We start from the raw sequence: 20,056 nt of genomic DNA on the forward strand, positions 1-20,056 counted from the left end.
GTCTTCACCTCTCCTTATCTCTCTGTCTTCACCTCTCTCTCCTTATCTCTTCACCTCTCTCCTCCCTCTGTCTCACCTCTGTCTTCATCCTCTTCACCTCTCTTATCCTCTGTCTTCACCTCTCTCTCCTTATCCCTCTGTCTTCACCTCTCTCTCCTTATCCCTCTGTCTTCACCTCTCTCACCTCTCCTTATCCCTCTGTCTTCACCTCTCTCTCTCTCTGTCTTCACCTCTCTCCTTATCCCTCTGTCTTCACCTCTCTCCTCCCTCTGTCTTCACCTCTCCCTCTGTCTTCACCTCTCCTTATCTCCTCTCTTCCTCTGTCTTCACCTGTCTCACCTCTCCTTATCCCTCTGTCTTCACCTCTCTCTCCTCTGTCTCACCTCTGTCTTCACCTCTCTCTCCTCCTTATCCCTCTGTCTTCACCTCTCTCTCTGTCTTATCCCTCTGTCTTCACCTCTCTCTCCTTATCCCTCTGTCTTCACCTCTCTCTCTGTCTTATCTCTCTCCTTATCTCTGTCTTCACCTCTCTCCCTTATCCTCTGTCTTCATCTCTCTCCTTATCTCTGTCTTCACCTCTCTCTCCTTATCCCTCTGTCTTCACCTCTCTCCTTATCCCTCTGTCTTCACCTCTCTCTCTTTATCCCTCTGTCTTCACCTCTCTCTCCTTATCCCTCTGTCTTCACCTCTCTCTCCTTATCCCTCTGTCTTCACCTCTCTCTCCTTATCCCTCTGTCTTCACCTCTCTCTCCTTATCTCTCTGTCTTCACCTCTCTCTCCTTATCCCTCTGTCTTCACCTCTCTCTCCTTATCCCTCTGTCTTCACCTCTCTCTCCTTATCCCTCTGTCTTCACCTCTCTCTCCTTATCCCTCTGTCTTCACCTCTCTCTCTCCTGTCTTCATCTCTCTCTCTGTCTTCACCTCTCTCTCTGTCTTCATCTCTCTGTCTTCACCTCTCTCTCCTTATCCTCTGTCTTCACCTCTCTCTTATCCCTCTGTCTTCATCCCTCTGTCTTCACCTCTCTCCTTATCCTCTGTCTTCACCTCTCTCTCCTTATCCCTCTGTCTTCACCTCTCTCTCCTTATCCCTCTGTCTTCACCTCTCCTCCTTATCTCTGTCTTCACCTCTCTCTCCTTATCCCTCTGTCTTCACCTCTCTTATCTCTCTGTCTTATCCCTCTCTGTCTTCATCTCTCTCCTTATCCCTCTGTCTTCACCTCTCTCTCCTTATCCCTCTGTCTTCACCTCTTCCTTATCCCTCTGTCTTCACCTCTGTCTTCACCTCTCTCTCCTTATCCCTCTGTCTTCACCTCTCTCCCTTATCCCTCTGTCTTCACCTCTCTCTCCTTATCTCCTCTGTCTTCACCTCTCTTATCCTTATCTCTCTCTGTCTTCACCTCTCTCTCCTTATCCCTCTGTCTTCACCTCTCTCTCCTTATCCCTCTGTCTTCACCTCTCTCTCCTTATCCCTCTGTCTTCACCTCTCTCTCTTCATCTCTTATCTCTCTGTCTTCACCTCTCTCCTTATCCTCTGTCTTCTCTCTCTTCACTCTCTCCTCTCTTATCCCTCTGTCTTCACCTCTCTCTCCTTATCCCTCTGTCTTCACCTCTCTCTCTTATCTCTCTGTCTTCACCTCTCTTATCTCTGTCTTCATCTCTCTGTCTTCACCTCTCTCTCCCTTATCTTCACTCTTATCCCTCTTCACCTCTCTCTATCCCTCTGTCTTCACCTCTCTCTCCTTATCCCTCTGTCTTCACCTCTCTCTCCTTATCCCTCTGTCTTCACCTCTCTCTCCTTATCTCTCTGTCTTCACCTCTCTCTCTCTGTCTTATCCCTCTGTCTTCACCTCTCTCTCCCTCTGTCTTATCCCTCTGTCTTCACCTCTCTCTCCTTATCCCTCTGTCTTCACCTCTCCCTCTGTCTTCACCTCTCTCTCCTTATCCCTCTGTCTTCACCTCTCTCTCCTTATCCCTCTGTCTTCACCTCTCTCTCCTTATCCCTCTGTCTTCACCTCTCTCTCCTTATCTCTGTCTTCATCCTCTCTCTCTCCTTATCCCTCTGTCTTCACCTCTCCTTATCTCTCTGTCTTCACCTCTGTTTCTCCTTATCCCTCTGTCTTCACCTCTCTCTCCTTATCCCTCTGTCTTCACCTCTCCTTATCCCTCTGTCTTCACCTCTCTCTCCTTATCCCTCTGTCTTCACCTCTCTCTCCTTATCCCTCTGTCTTCACCTCTCTTATCCTCTGTCTTCTTCTCTCTCCTTATCCCTCTGTCTTCACCTCTCTCTCCTTATCCCTCTGTCTTCACCTCTCTCTCCCTCTGTCTTCACCTCTCTCTCCTTATCCCTCTGTCTTCACCTCTCTCTCCTTATCCCTCTGTCTTCACCTCTCTCTCCTTATCCCTCTGTCTTCACCTCTCTCTCCTTATCCCTCTGTCTTCACCTCTCTCTCCTTATCCCTCTGTCTTCACCTCTCTCTCCTGTCTTCATCTCTCTGTCTTCACCTCTTTCTCCTTATCCCTCTGTCTTCACCTCTCTTATCCCTCTGTCTTCACCTCTCTATCCCTCTGTCTTCACCTCTCTCTCCTTATCCCTCTGTCTTCACCTCTCTCTCCTTATCCCTCTGTCTTCACCTCTCTCTCTTATCCCTCTGTCTTCACCTCTCTCTCCTTATCCCTCTGTCTTCATCCTCTGTCTCACCTCTCCTCCTTATCCTCTGTCTTCACCTCTCTCTCTTTATCCCTCTGTCTTCACCTCTCTCTCCTTATCCCTCTGTCTTCACCTCTCTCTCCTTATCCCTCTGTCTTCACCTCTCTCTCCTTATCCCTCTGTCTTCACCTCTCCTTATCCCTCTGTCTTCACCTCTCTCTCCTTATCCCTCTGTCTTCACCTCTCTCTCCTTATCCCTCTGTCTTCACCTCTCTCTCCTTATCCCTCTGTCTTCACCTCTCTCTCCTTATCCCTCTGTCTTCACCTCTCCTTATCTCTCTGTCTTCACCTCTCTCTCCTTATCCCTCTCTTCACCTCTGTCTTCACCTCTCTCCTTATCTCTCTGTCTTCACCTCTCTCTCCTTATCCCTCTGTCTTCACCTCTCCTTATCTCTCTGTCTTCACCTCTCTCTCCTTATCCCTCTGTCTTCACCTCTCTCTCCTTATCCCTCTGTCTTCACCTCTCTCTCCTTATCCCTCTGTCTTCACCTCTCTCTCCTTATCCCTCTGTCTTCACCTCTCTCTCCCTCTGTCTTCCCTCTGTCTTCATCCTCTCTCTCCCTTATCCCTCTGTCTTCACCTCTCTCTCCTTATCCCTCTGTCTTCACCTCTCTCTGTCTTCTTATCCCTCTGTCTTCACCTCTCTCCTTATCCCTCTGTCTTCACCTCTCTCTTATCCCTCTGTCTTCACCTCTCTCTCCTTATCTCTCTGTCTTCACCTCTCTCTTATCCTCTATCTCCTCTGTCTTCACCTCTCTCTTATCTCTCTGTCTTCACCTCTCTCTCTGTCTTCACCTCTGTCTTCACCTCTCCTTATCCCTCTGTCTTCACCTCTCTCTTATCCTCTGTCTATCCCTCTGTCTTCACCTCTCTCTCCTATCCCTCTGTCTCTCTTCACCTCTCCTTATCTCTCTGTCTTCACCTCTCTCTCCTTATCCCTCTGTCTTCACCTCTCTCTGTATCACCTCTGTCTTCATCCTCTGTCTTCTCTCTTATCCCTCTGTCTTCACCTCTCTCTCTCCTGTCTTCACCTCTCTCTCCTTATCCTCTGTCTTCACCTCTCTCTGTCTTCACCTTATCCCTCTGTCTTCACCTCTCTCTCCTTATCCCTCTGTCTTCACCTCTCTCTCCTTATCCCTCTGTCTTCACCTCTCTCTCTGTCTTATCCCTCTGTCTTCACCTCTTCTCCTTATCCCCTCTCTCTCCTTATCCCTCTGTCTTCACCTCTCTCTCCTTATCCCTCTGTCTTCACCTCTCTCTCCTTATCCCTCTGTCTGTCTTCACCTCTGTCTTCACCTCTCTTATCTCTGTCTTCTCTGTCTTCACCTCTCTCTTATCCCTTATCTCTCTGTCTTCACCTCTCTCCTTATCCCTCTGTCTTCTCTCTTATCCCTCTGTCTTCACCTCCTCTCTCTCTTATCCCTCTGTCTTCACCTCTCTCTCTCCTTATCCTCTGTCTTCACCTCTCTTTCTCCTTATCCCTCTGTCTTCACCTCTCTCTCCTTATCTCTCTGTCTTCACCTTTCTCCTTATCCCTCTGTCTTCACCTCTCTCTTATCCTGTCTTCATCTCTCTTATCCCTCTGTCTTCACCTCTCTCTCCTTATCCCTCTGTCTTCACCTCTCCTCTGTCTTCTTCATCTCTCTCTGTCTCTGTCTTCACCTCTCTCCTTATCTCTGTCTTCATCTCTCTCCTCTGTCTTCACCTCTCTCTCCTTATCCCTCTGTCTTCACCTCTCTCTCTCTGTCTTCACCTCTCTCTCTGTCTTCACCTCTCTCTCCTTATCCCTCTGTCTTCACCTCTCTCTTATCTCTCTGTCTTCACCTCTCTCTCCTTATCCCTCTGTCTTCACCTCTCTCTCTCTGTCTTATCCCTCTGTCTTCACCTCTCTCCTTATCTCCTGTCTTCATCCCTCTGTCTGTCTTCACCTCTCTCTCCTTATCCCTCTGTCTTCACCTCTCTTCACCTCTCTCTTATCCCTCTGTCTTCACCTCTCTCTCCTCTATCCACTCTGTCTTCTGTCTTCTCTCTCTCCTTATCCCTCTGTCTTCACCTCTCTCTCCTTATCCCTCTGTCTTCATCCTCTGTCTTCACCTCCTTATCCTCTGTCTTCACCTCTCTCTCCCTTATCTTCCTCTGTCTTCACCTCTCTTCACTCTCTCTCCTTATCCCTCTGTCTTCACCTCTCTCTCCTTATCCCTCTGTCTTCACCTCTCTCTCCTTATCCCTCTGTCTTCACCTCTCTCTCCTTATCCCTCTGTCTTCACCTCTCTCTCCTTATCCCTCTGTCTTCACCTCTCTCTCCTTATCCCTCTGTCTTCACCTCTCTCTCTCCTTATCCCTCTGTCTTCACCTCTCTCCTTATCCCTCTGTCTCACCTCTCTGTCCTTATCCCTCTGTCTTCACCTCTCTCCTTATCCCTCTGTCTTCACCTCTCTCTCCCTCTATCACCTCTGTCTTCATCCTCTCTTCATCCCTCTGTCTTCCTTATCTCTCTGTCTTCACCTCTCTCTCCTTATCTCTCTGTCTTCACCTCTCTCTCCTTATCCCTCTGTCTTCACCTCTCTCTCCTTATCCCTCTGTCTTCACCTCTCTCCTTATCTCTCTGTCTTCACCTCTCACCTCTGTCTTCACCTCTCTTATCCCTCTGTCTTCACCTCTCTCCTTATCCCTCTGTCTTCACCTCTCTCTCCTTATCCCTCTGTCTTCACCTCTCTCTCCTTATCCCTCTGTCTTCACCTCTCTCTTATCCCTCTGTCTTCACCTCTCTCTCCTTATCCCTCTGTCTTCACCTCTCTTATCTCTGTCTTCACCTCCCTCTGTCTTCATCCCTCTGTCTTCACCTCTCCTTATCTCTCTGTCTTCACCTCTCTCTCCTTATCCCTCTGTCTTCACCTCTCTCTCCTTATCCCTCTGTCTTCACCTCTCTCTCCTTATCCCTCTGTCTTCACCTCTCTCTCCTTATCCCTCTGTCTTCACCTCTCTCTCTTATCCCTCTGTCTTATCTCTCTGTCTTCACTCTCTTATCTCTGTCTTATCTCTCTCTCTTCACACTCTTCTCTCCTTATCCCTCTGTCTTCTCTCCTTATCCCTCTGTCTTCACCTCTCTCTCCTTATCCCTCTGTCTTCACCTCTCTCTCTTATCCCTCTGTCTTCACCTCTCTCTCTTCTTATCCCTCTGTCTTCACCTCTCTCTCTTATCCTCTGTCTTCATCTCCTCTGTCTTCACTCTCTTATCCCTCTGTCTCTCTTCACCTATCTCCTCCCTCTGTCTTCACCTCTCTCTCTTATCCCTCTGTCTTCACCTCTCTCTCCTTATCCCTCTGTCTTCACCTCTCTCTCCCTCTGTCTTATCTGTCTGTCTTCACCTCTTCTCCTTATCCCTCTGTCTTCACCTCTCTCTCCTTATCCCTCTGTCTTCACCTCTCTCTCCTTATCTCTCTGTCTTCACCTCTCTTTCTCCTTATCTCTCTGTCTTCACCTCTCTCTCTCCTTATCCTCTGTCTTCACCTCTCTTCTCCTTATCCCTCTGTCTTCACCTCTCTCTCCTTATCCCTCTGTCTTCACCTCTCTCTCCTTATCTCTCTGTCTTCACCTCTCTCTCCTTATCTCTCTGTCTTCACCTCTCTCTCTCCTTATCTCTCTGTCTTCACCTCTCTCTCCTTATCTCTGTCTTCAGCTCTTTCTCCTTATCCCTCTGTCTTCACCTCTCTCTCCTTATCCCTCTGTCTTCACCTCTCTCTCCTTATCCCTCTGTCTTCACCTCTCTCTCCTTATCCCTCTGTCTTCACCTCTCTCTCCTTATCCCTCTGTCTTCACCTCTCTCTCCTTATCTATCTGTCTGTCTTCACCTCTCTCTCCTTATCCCTCTGTCTTCACCTCTCTCTCCTTATCCCTCTGTCTTCATCTGTCTTCACCTCTCTCTCCTTATCCCTCTGTCTTCACCTCTCTCTCCTTATCGCTCTGTCTTCACCTCTCTCTCTTATCACCTCTCTCTCCTTATCCCTCTGTCTTCACCTCTCTCTCCTTATCCCTCTGTCTTCACCTCTCTTTCTCCTTATCTCTCTGTCTTCACCTCTCTCTCCTTATCCCTCTGTCTTCACCTCTCTCTCCTTATCCCTCTGTCTTCACCTCTCTCTCCCCTTATCCCTCTGTCTTCACCTCTCTCTCCTTATCCCTCTGTCTTCACCTCTCTCCTTATCTCTCTGTCTTCACCTCTCTCTCCTTATCCCTCTGTCTTCACCTCTCTCTCCTTATCCCTCTGTCTTCACCTCTCTCTCCTTATCCCTCTGTCTTCACCTCTCTTTCTTTATCCCTCTGTCTTCACCTCTCTCTCCTTATCCCTCTGTCTTCACCTCTCTCTCCTTATCCCTCTGTCTTCACCTCTCTCTCCTTATCCCTCTGTCTTCACCTCTCTCTCCTTATCCCTCTGTCTTCACCTCTCTCTCCTTATCCCTCTTTCTTCACCTCTCTCTCCTTATCCCTCTGTCTTCACCTCTCTCTCCTTATCCCTCTGTCTTCACCTCTCTCTCCTTATCCCTCTGTCTTCACCTCTCTCTCCTTATCCCTCTGTCTTCACCTCTCTCTCCTTATCCCTCTGTCTTCACCTCTCTCTCCTTATCCCTCTGTCTTCACCTCTCTCTCCTTATCCCTCTCTCTTCACCTCTCTCTCCTTAGCCCTCTGTCTTCATTCCTCTCCTACTGTTACTTAGCTCTGTCTTTTATCTCTTGTATTGCCAAATCAACTGGTAGGTAGTCTGACTTCATTAAATGTACATTTAAGAATGCAACGATGCTCTCCTTTCTGTTAATTGATAACACAACAAATTGCATCGTGTAATAACGTGTTTGTTCATTCTGCCGCTAAGTTAGGAATAGGCCTGGGCAGGCAGACATAGCAATCTGAACCAGTAGGGGGTTGAACATGCCTGTCCCTGTATCAGTCTCCTACAACTCAACACAGACATTCTGGTCATTCAATGGGAACATGAACACACAACCAGAGTTTCCCAGGAGGGTTGTCATACACTACAGTACTTTTCTACCCAGCATCTTTATTTATTTGATTTCATCTTTATTTAACTGGGTAAGTTAGTTAAGAACAAATTGTTATTTTCAATGACAGCCTACCCCGGCCAAACCCGAACCCGGACAACGCTGGGCACTCCCAATCACGGCCGGTTATGATACAGCCTGGAATCAAACCAGGGTCTGTAGTGACGCCGCTAGCACTGCGATGCATTGCCGTAGACCACTGCGCCACTCGGGAGCATCACATTGCAGTATGCGGCAGAGAGAGACACAGTTCTGTATTGTTGTTGTGAGAGACTAATCCTGGCATGCTGAGTTCTGACCCTGTTCTACACAGCTGGTTCTCTGTGTGTCTGCAGCTGGGGCCTGCAACATAACACACTGCCCAGTGGACAGGTTCACACACACATGCACACGCACAGCTGTAAATGCACTAATGTGTATAAATCAGTTATGAACAGTTATGGAAACCTGTTTGTGTGTGTCTGTGTGTGTACACATGTGTGTGTCTGTGTGTGTGTACACATGTGTGTGTCTGTGTGTGTGTACACATGTGCGTGTGTGAAGGTGATAGATGGTCTGTAATTGAATAGAGAATGAGCATACATGTTTTATGAGGCCCTTGGTCATGGCCAAGAGGAGATGCCAAGGAAACCAGTCCTGAGCCAAAAGAGCCACTGCTATCACTTTCACCACCATTCTGGCTCTGATAATACCACAACACATCACTGTTTCACAGAGCCACCATATTCAAGGCATGTAGCATCTGGCATCATGGCCATTATGGCTCTACATGGCATTTACTGTTGCAATAACAGTTACAGAGCCCCCATTGTAAATGGTTATTAAGGTTCTACTACAGCCCTAACAGCCATAGAGCCACTGCTATCTGGACCATTATGGCTCATAATACATCACAGTTATAGGGCTACCACCATCAAGGTCACTAAGAGCATGAGCATGTCACTAAGAGCACGTCAGTGACTGACCCACACACCTTCAATCATGTGTGTCTGGGAGTCAAACTCGCACACACACACACACACACACACACACACACACACACACACACACACACACACACACACACACACACACACACACACACACACACACACACACACACACACACACACACACGCACAGACATACACACATACATATGCACTCACTGTCACACACGCGATCTGGATACTTGGCAGGCGGCCATTTCAGTCAGGATGATTAGATGTGTGTTTGAGTGAGTGTTTTTAACTGACTTACTATAGGGTCATGGTAGACATTAGTCCTTCTGTCTTACATCTCTAATTAATGGAGCTGAGTTATCACACTGTTCCCGGACAGGACAGTAAAGGTCTCTATAGGAACATATTTACATGAAGATCATTATGGAAAGTAAAGATGCATTTCACTGAGTGTTATTTCAAAAGTGAAGCTCACAGCAATTGTTTGTGGGTCTCACACTCTTCTATGACTTTTGATTGGTCACTAACTCTGCTGTATGATTGGTTAGTAAAAATCTTCTCAGCTGAGTGATTGGTCATTAACTCTGTTCTCTGGTCTGTGATTGGTGTCCAGGAATGGCAGGACTACCGTCTGACTTGGGTCCCTGAGGAGTTTGATGGCATGGAGAAGGTCAGACTGCCTTCCAAACACATCTGGCTGCCCGACGTTGTGCTGTATAACAAGTGAGTTACACACACACACACACACACACACACACACACACACACACACACACACACACACACACACACACACACACACACACACACACACACACACACACACACACACACACACACACACACACACACACACACACACACATCTAGCTGCCAGGCGTTGTTCTGTATAACAAGTGAGTTACACACACACACACACACACACACACACACACACACACACACACACACACACACACACACACACACACACACACACACACACACACACACACACACACACACACACACACACACACACACGCACAGACACACACACACACACACACACACACACATCTAGCTGCCCGATATTGTGCTGTATAAAAGTGAGTTACACACACACACACACACACACACACACACACACACACACACACACACACACACACACACACACACACACACACACACACACACACACACACACACATCTAGCTGCCAGACGTTGTTCTGTATAACAAGTGAGTTACACACACACACACACACACACACACACACACACACACACACACACACACACACACACACACACACACACACACACACACACACACACACACACACACACACACACACACACACACACACATCTAGCTGCCCGATATTGTGCTGTATAAAAAGTGAGTCACACACACACACACACACACACACACACACACACACACACACACACACACACACACACACACACACACACACACACACACACACACATCTAGCTGCCCGATATTGTGCTGTATAAAAGTGAGTTACACACACACACACACACACAGACACACACACACACACACACATCTAGCTGCCCGATATTGTGCTGTATAAAAGTGAGTTACACACACACACACACACACACACACACACACACACACACACACACACACACACACACACACACACACACACACACACACACACACACACACACACACACATCACACACACACACACACACACACATCTAGCTGCCCGATATTGTGCTGTATAAAAGTGAGTTACACACACACACACACACACACACACACACACACACACACACACACACACACACACACACACACACACACACACACACACACACACACACACACACACACACACACACACACATCTAGCTGCCAGACGTTGTTCTGTATAACAAGTGAGTTACACACACACACACACACACACACACACACACACACACACACACACACACACACACACACACACACACACACACACACACACACACACACACACACACACACACACACACACACACACACATCTAGCTGCCAGACGTTGTTCTGTATAACAAGTGAGTTACACACACACACACACACACACACACACACACACACACACACACACACACACACACACACACACACACACACACACACACACACACACACACACGCACAGACACACACGCACAGACACACACACACACACGCACAGACGACACACACACACACACACACACACACATCTAGCTGCCCGATATTGTGCTGTATAAAAGTGAGTCACACACACACACACACACACACACACACACACACACACACACACACACACACACACACACACACACACACACACACACACACACATCTAGCTGCCCGATATTGTGCTGTATAAAAGTGAGTTACACACACACACACACACACACACAGACACACACACACACACACACACACATCTAGCTGCCCGATATTGTGCTGTATAAAAGTGAGTTACACACACACACACACACACACACACACACACACACACACACACACACACACACACACACACACACACACACACACACACACACACACACACACACACACACACACACATCTAGCTGCCCGATATTGTGCTGTATAAAAGTGAGTTACACACACACACACACACACACACACACACACACACACACACACACACACACACACACTAGCTGCCAGACACACACACTGTACAACACACACAGTTACACACACACACACACACACACACACACACACACACATCTAGCTGCCAGACGTTGTTCTGTATAACAAGTGAGTTACACACACACACACACACACACACACACACACACACACACACACACACACACACACACACACACACACACACACACACACACACACACACACACACACAGTACAGCATTGTTCCTCAACTCCAGTCTTCTAGTTCCTATCTTATTGTAGTCTCTTAGCCCGGTGTAAGTTATCTTATCAGAGTGTCTTAACCCTGTGTAAGCTATCTTATCAGTGAAAGTGAACTGTCTGGCCTCAATCTCCTCTTTCTCTAATGCCGTCTTACGCTGATTAACCAACCGGTGGGGGCTAAACTGATCCACCCCCATAACCACTCGCAACACATTAACACAGTCAGTCACAAACTAATGGGTTCCATTGATTTAATTCCTTACGAAGGGTAATCTTCCTCCATTGCTCTCTTTCTTTGTTCCCTACCTGAGTTATTTGACCCGTTCCTTACCTGAGGTATTTGACCCGTTCCCTACCTGAGGTAGTTGACCCCTTCCCTATCTGTGGGTAGTTGACCCCTTCCCTACCTGAGGTATTTGACCCGTTCCCTACCTGAGGTATTTGACCCGTTCCCTACCTGTGGTAGTTGACCCCTTCCCTACCTGTGGGTAGTTGACCCCTTCCCTACCTGAGGTATTTGACCCCTTCCCTACCTGAGGTAGTTGACCCCTTCCCTACCTGTGGGTAGTTGACCCTTCCCTACCTGTGGGTAGTTGACCCCTTCCCTACCTGTGGGTAGTTGACCCCTTCCCTACCTGTGGGTAGTTGACCCCTTCCCTACCTGTGGGTAGTTGACCCCTTCCCTACCTGTGGGTAGTTGACCCCTTCCCTACCTGAGGTATTTGACCCGTTCCCTACCTGAGGTAGTTGACCCCTTCCCTACCCGAGGTAGTTGACCCCTTCCAAACCTGTGGGTAGTTGACCCCTTCCCTACCTGAGGTATTTGACCTGTTCTCTACCCGAGGTAGTTGACCCCTTCCCTACCTGAGGTATTTGACCTGTGCCCTACCCGAGGTAGTTGACCCCTTCCCTACCCGAGGTAGTTGACCCCTTCCCTACCTGAGGTATTTGACCCCTTCCCTACCTGAGGCATTTGACTTGTTCCCTGCCTGAGGTAGTTGACCCTTTCCCTACCTGAGCTATTTGACCCCTTCCCTACCTGAGGTATTTGACCCCTTCCCTAACTGATTTCTTTGACCCCTTCCCCACCTGAGGCATTTGACCCCTTCCCTACCTGAGGCATTTGACCCCTTCCCTACCTGAGGCATTGGACTTGTTCCCTACCTGAGGTATTTGACTTGTTCCCTGCCTGAGGTAGTTGACCCCTTCCCTACCTGAGCTATTTGACCCCTTCCCTACCTGAGCTATTTGACCCCTTCCCTACCTGAGGCATTTGACACCTACAATGTCTACAATGTTGTTTCTGGTGTCCTTTGACAGCTCTTTGGTCTTGGCCATAGTGGAGTTTGGAGTGTGACTGTTTGAGGTTGTGGACAGGTGTCTTTTATACCGATAACAAGTTCAAACAGGTGCCATTAATACAGGTAACGAGTGGAGGACAGAGGAGCCAGAAATGTTACTTGTTTGTAGGTGACCAAATACTTATTTTCCACCATAATTTGCAAATAAATTCATAAAAAATCCTACAATGTGATTTTCTGGATTTTTTTTCTAATTTTGTCTTTCATAGATGAAGTGTACCTATGATGAAAATTACAGGCCTCTCTCATCTTTTTAAGTGGGAGAACTTGCACAATTGGTGGCTGACTAAATACTTTTTTGCCCCACTGTATTTTACCCTTTCCCTACCTGAGGTAGTTGACCCCTTCCCTACCTGAGGTATTTGACTTGTTCCCTACCTGAGGCATTTGACCCGTTCCCTACCTGAGGTATTTGACCCGTTCCCTACCTGAGGCATTTGACCCCTTCCCTACCTGAGGCATTTGACCCCTTCCCTACCTGAGGCATTTGACCCCTTCCCTACCTGAGGCATTTGACCCCTTCCCTACCTGGGTTCTTTGACCCCTTCCCTACCTGAGTTCTTTGACCCCTTCCCTACCTGAGCTATTGGACCCGTTCCCTACCTGAGTTCTTTGACCCCTTCCCTACCTGAGGCATTTGACCCCTTCCCTACCTGAGGCATTTGACCCCTTCCCTACCTGGGTTCTTTGACCCCTTCCCTACCTGAGTTCTTTGACCCGTTCCCTACCTGAGGGATTTGACCCGTTTTCTACCTGAGGCATTTGACCCCTTCCCTACCCGAGGGATTTGACCTGTTCTTTACCTGAGGCATTTGACCCCATTCCCTACCTGAGTTCTCTTGAGTTGTCCTCGCTGTGTCCAGGTTAAGGAAGGATGATGTTTCCCTGAGCAGTGACCAGCATGTTTATATAAGGAGTTGTGTGTTACTTTGCAGTCCTGATACGCATCACACCCTCGTCTATCTGACCTTCTCCATCTTTCTGTCGTCAGAGAGAGAGAGAGTGTGTGTGTGTGTGTGTGTGTGTGTGTGTGTGTGTGTGTGTGTGTGTGTGTGTGTGTGTGTGTGTGTGTGTGTGTGTGTGTGTGTGTGTGTGTGTGTGTGTGTGTGTGTGTGTGTGTGTGTGTGTGTGTGTGTGTGTGTGTGTGTGTGAGAGAGAGATATCTTCTGTGGTCATCTTACCTGGCTGTCTGTAACAGTAGAGTCTTACCTGTCCTGTCACCCAGTCCTGCCTGTGTGAGATGTGGCTGAGGCTGTGTGATAAAGGATTTGTAGTGAGACTGGAGGAAATTTAATGAGACACACAGAGAGCTGAGGTTACATTTACACCCATTTATAGGAGAAACCGTCTCGCTCTTTTCTGCTAATTTTAATCTGTATGTATTACAAAAAAAATTCAAAGATGTGATCGATTTAAAAGGGCATGGATTTTATATACTATATTTTAATATCTAAAATCCTTCCAATAGTCTAACGTTCTCTCTCTTTCCACCCCTCCTTCCTTAGTGCTGACGGAATGTACGAGGTCTCCTTCTACTCCAACGCGGTGGTCTCCCATGACGGCAGTATCTTCTGGCTGCCTCCAGCCATCTACAAGTCAGCCTGTAAGATCGAGGTCAAACACTTCCCCTTCGACCAGCAGAACTGCACCATGAGGTTCCGCTCCTGGACCTACGACCGCACAGAGATCGACCTGATCCTGAGGTCCGACGTGGCCAGCATGGACGACTTCACACCCAGCGGAGAGTGGGACATCATCGCCCTGCCGGGGCGCCGCAACGAGAACCCTGCCGACCCCACCTACGTAGACATCACCTATGACTTCATCATCCGCAGGAAACCTCTGTTCTACACCATCAACCTCATCATCCCCTGTGTCCTCATCACCTCTCTGGCTATCTTAGTGTTCTATCTGCCCTCTGACTGTGGAGAGAAGATGACCCTGTGTATCTCTGTCCTGCTGGCCCTCACAGTGTTCCTCCTGCTGATCTCTAAGATCGTCCCCCCCACCTCCCTGGACGTTCCTCTGGTCGGGAAGTACCTGATGTTCACCATGGTCCTGGTGACCTTCTCTATTGTCACCAGTGTGTGTGTTCTCAACGTGCACCACCGCTCACCCACCACACACACCATGCCCCCCTGGGTCAAGCTGGTGTTCCTCAACAAATTGCCTGCGCTGCTCTTCATGCGCCAGCCCCAGAACAGCTGCGAGCGTCAGAAGCTGCGCCAGCGACGGAGGGGCCAGGAGCAGAGGGAGGGGGGCAGGGATGGGGGCTCCGCCGGGGGGCTGATGGTGGGCCTGGGGCTGGGGAGCGGAGGGGGTGGCACGGCTAACAACGAACCCTGTACGTGTTACGTGAACCGGGCGTCGGTGAAACAGTTTGTAGGGGAGCTGGGAGGGGGCACGGGGGGAGGGGGAGGGGGTCAATGGAGGGGCTGAACGGGCTGAGGGAAGACAGGGAGGGGGGGCAGGGGAACCGGCCCAGGGGGAAACAGGTAGGAGGGGGCCCAGCCCTGACCCAGGCCGTGCTAGGACAAGCCTGCCCTGGGTTGGAGGAGGCTGTTGACGGGGTCCGCTTCATCGCCAACCACATGAAGACTGAAGACGACGACCAGAGTGTGAGTAACGTAGAAATACATCATTTATTCACCATTCCGTACAACTATACAGTGGGGCAAAAAAGTATTTAGTCAGCCACCAATTGTGCAAGTTCTCCCACTTAAAAAGATGAGAGAGGCCTGTAATTTTCATCATAGGTACACTTCAACTATGATAGACAAAAGGAGGAAAAAAATCCAGAAAATCACATTGTAGGATTTTTTATTAATTTATTTTCAAATTATGGTGGAAAATAAGTATTTGGTCACCTACAAACAAGCAAGATTTCTGGCTCTCACAGACCTGTAACTTCTTCTTTAAGAAGAGGCTCCTCTATCCTCCACTCATTACCTGTATTAATGGCACCTGTTTGAACTTGTTATCAGTATAAAAGACACCTGTCCACAACCTCAAACAGTCACACTCCAAACTCCACTATGGCCAAGACCAAAGAGCTGTCAAAGGACACCAGAAACAAAATTGTAGACCTGCACCAGGCTGGGAAGACTGAATCTGCAATAGGTAAGCAGCTTGGTTTGAAGAAATCAAATGTGGGAGCAATTATTAGGAAATGGAAGACATACAAGACCACTAATAATCTCCCTCGATCTGGGGCTCCACGCAAGATCTCACCCCGTGGGGTCAAAATGATCACAAGAACGGTGAGCAAAAATCCCAGAACCACACGGGGGGACCTAGTGAATGACCTGCAGAGAGCTGGGACCAAAGTAACAACGCCTACCATCAGTAACACACTATGACGCCAGCGACTCAAATCCTGCAGTGCCAGACGTGTCCCCCTGCTTAAGCTAGTACATGTCCAGGCCCGTCTGAAGTTTGCTAGAGAGCATTTGGATGATCCAGAAGAAGATTGGGAGAATGTAATATGGTCAGATGAAAGCAAAATATAACTTTTTGGTAAAAACTCGTCGTGTTTGGAGGACAAAGAATGCTGAGTTGCATCCAAAGAACACCATACCTACTGTGAAGCATGGGGGTGAAAACATCATGCTTTGGGGCTGTTTTTCTGCAAAGGTACCAGGACAACTGATCCATGTAAAGGAAAGAATGAATGGGGCCATGTATCGTGAGATTTTGAGTGAACACCTCCTTCCATCAGCAAGGGCATTGAAGATGAAACGTGGCTGGGTCTTTCAGCATGACAATGATCCCAAACACACCGCCCGGGCAACGAAGGAGTGGCTTCATAAGAAGCAGTTCAAGGTCCTGGAGTGGCCTAGCCAGTCTCCAGATCTCAACCCCATAGAAAATCTTTGGAGGGAGTTGAAAGTCCGTGTTGCCCAGCAACGGCCCCAAAACATCACTGCTCTAGAGGAGATCTGCAAGATCTGCAATAACAAAAGTTTATCTCAATACTTTGTTTTATATATCTCTATATATATATAGGAATGGGCCAAAATACCAGCAACAGTGTGTGAAAACCTTGTGAAGAATTACAGAAAATGTTTGACCTCTGTCAGTGCCAACAAAGGGTACATAACAAAGTATTGAGATAAACTTTTGTTATTGACCAAATACTTATTTTCCACCATAATTTGCAAATAAATTCATTCAAAATCCTACAAATGTGATTTTCTGGATTTTTTTTCTCATTTTGTCTGTCATAGTTGAAGTGTACCTATAATGAAAATTACAGGCCTCTCTCATCTTTTTAAGTGGGAGAACTTGCACAATTGGTGGCTGACTAAATACTTTTTTTGCCCCACTGTATATCACATTATATACACTGCTGAAAAAAATAAAGGGAACACTTAAACAACACAATGTAACTCCAAGTCAATCACACTTTTGTGAAATCAAACTGTCCACTTAGGAAGCAACACTGATTGACAATACATTTCACATGCTGTTGTGCAAATGGAATAGACAACAGGTGGAAATTATAGGCAATTAGCAAGACACCCCCAATAAAGGAGTGGTTCTGCAGGTGGTGACCACAGACCACTTCTCAGTTCCTATGCTTCCTGGCTGATGTTTTGGTCACTTATGAATGCTGGCGGTTCTTTCACTCTAGTGGTAGCATGAGATGGAGTCTACAACCCTCACAAGTGGCTCAGGTAGTGCAGCTCATCCAGGATAGCACATCAATGCGAGCTGTGGCAAGAAGGTTTGCTGTGTCTGTCAGCGTAGAGCATGGAGGCGCTACCAGGAGACAGGCCAGTACATCAGGAGACGTGGAGGAGGCCGTAGGAGGGCAACAACCCAGCAGCAGGACCGCTACCTCCACCTTTGTGCAAGGAGGAGCAGGAGGAGCACTGCCAGAGCCCTGCAAAACTTCCTGCAGCAGGCCACAAATGTGCATGTGTCTGCTCAAACGGTCAGAAACAGACTCCATAAGGGTGGTATGAGGTCCCAACGTCCACAGGTGTGGGTTGTGCTGTCAGCCCAACACCGTGCAGGACGTTTGGCATTTGCCAGAGAACACCAAGATTGGCAAATTCACCACTGGCACCCTGTGCTCTTCACAGATGAAAGCAGGTTCACACTGAAGACATGTGACAGTCTGAAGACGCCGTGGAGAACGTTCTGCTGCCTGCAACATCCTCCAGCATGACCGGTTTGGCGGTGGGTCAGTCATGGTGTGGGGTGGCATTTCTTTGGGGGGCTGCACAGCCCTCCATGTGCTCGCCAGAGGTAGCCTGACTGCCATTAGGTACCGAGATGAGATCCTCAGACCCCTTGTGAGACCATATGCTGGTGCGGTTGGCCCTGGGTTCCTCCTAATGCAAGACAATGCTAGACCTCATGTGGCTGGTGTGTGTCAGCAGTTCCTGCAAGAGGAAGGCATTGATGCTATGTACTGGCCCGCCCATTCCCCAGACCTGAATCCAATTGAGCACATCTGGGACATCATGTCTCGCTCCATCCACCAACGCCACGTTGCCCCACAGACTGTCCAGGAGTTGGCGGATACTTTAGTCCAGGTCTGGGAGGAGATCCCTCAGGAGACCATCCGCCACCTCATCAGGAGCATGCCCAGGCGTTGTAGGGAGGTCATACAGGCACGTGGAGGCCACACACACTACTGAGCCTAATTTTGACTTGTTTTAAGGACATTACATCAAAGTTGGATCAGCCTGTAGTGTGGTTTTCCACTTTAATTTTGAGTGTGACTCCAAATCCAGACCTCCATGAGTTGATACATTTGATTTCCATTGATAATTTTTGTGTGATTCTGTTGTCAGCACATTCAACTATGTAAAGAAAAAAGTATTTAATAAGAATATTTCATTCATTCAGATCTAGGATGTGTTATTTTTAGTGTTCCCTTTATTTTTTTGAGCAGTGTATATGATGTCTTAACCCTGTTCTGCCATACACATCATAGAATGTTACTTACACTCGGTCTAGAAGGCCATATATCTACACTTATTCACAGCAGATAGGCCCGTTTCGAGACGGTATTGTTTTGAACATTTGTTTTAGGACTGATTCCTAGCACTCTACTCAATGCATTGTCAATAAGCGCTGATGAAGATTTCATGCAAAGTGCATTATAGTGGCTTGGAAATACAATGGCATTCAAAAGGAGGCAAATAATTATTAGGAAAACCTTTTGTCATCATTTTGATGTTGCCAGATTGAATTTAAATGCAGTATAACGTTAGCTAGCTAGCTAAGATTGAGGGGAGGACACCAGATTTTAACTAGCTAACGTTAGCATTGCTAACTAATAACTTCATTGCCATCTGTTTGAAGTACATTTGATGACATGATAATGATGTCAAAGTTGTGTCCTACTAAATATTTGCCCACTTTAGCAATATAATAATATTTCCAGTCCACTATAGTGTAATTTAGACTAAACAGTCAATAGCCTCTGTTCAGAATGACTGGGCTTATCACAACTTTTGGGCACCACTATGGTGGAGGGCGGCTTGAGAACGTCCATAACAATGGCATGATGTGACGGAGGTGCAACCTATGAATAGCTACCACCTACTGCTACATTCTAGGGAGAATAACTATGGGTGAATGGTTATGAATTCATGGGCTACACTTGTTCTGCTCTGAATATTTAACACAGTTTTAATCTTAGCTACTGTATGATATCAGCATTGTGAGTGAATAAAACAGGGCTCTCCCAATGTAGGAGTAGAGGAGTAGAAAGAGAGGAGGATGAACGACAGGGGGGGGGGGGATTTTTCCTTCAGTGGGCAGGGATGCCTGAAGGCATGGAGAGGGAGGAAATAACATTCTTCTGGAATGAGAGACCCTGACATGGTGAATTAACAGTCCTTGTAATTCTGTCCATCAGCGCCACTCATCATCTCCATGGTTACCGTCCGTTTCCATGCCGACCACTTTTAAGACCCACCTGATCCTTCTTTCACTTCAGGTCCTCCCTTCACATACACATATTCCAAAACATGCATCCTGTTTGCGATAAGGCACTAAAGTAATATTTTTTTCCGTCCTGAATACAAAGCGTTGTGTTAGGGGCTAATCCGACATAACACATCACTG

At 47.7% G+C, this 20,056-nt stretch overlaps 1 pseudogene; it reads left to right on the forward strand.

Moving 5' to 3' along the window:
• LOC124005912 overlaps nt 1–20,056 on the forward strand; it is a 67,358-nt pseudogene that overhangs the window by 44,683 nt on the left and 2,619 nt on the right.

Source organism: Oncorhynchus gorbuscha, linkage group LG19 (assembly GCF_021184085.1).
Source record: "Oncorhynchus gorbuscha isolate QuinsamMale2020 ecotype Even-year linkage group LG19, OgorEven_v1.0, whole genome shotgun sequence".
In the NCBI taxonomy this organism is placed as follows: domain Eukaryota; kingdom Metazoa; phylum Chordata; class Actinopteri; order Salmoniformes; family Salmonidae; genus Oncorhynchus; species Oncorhynchus gorbuscha.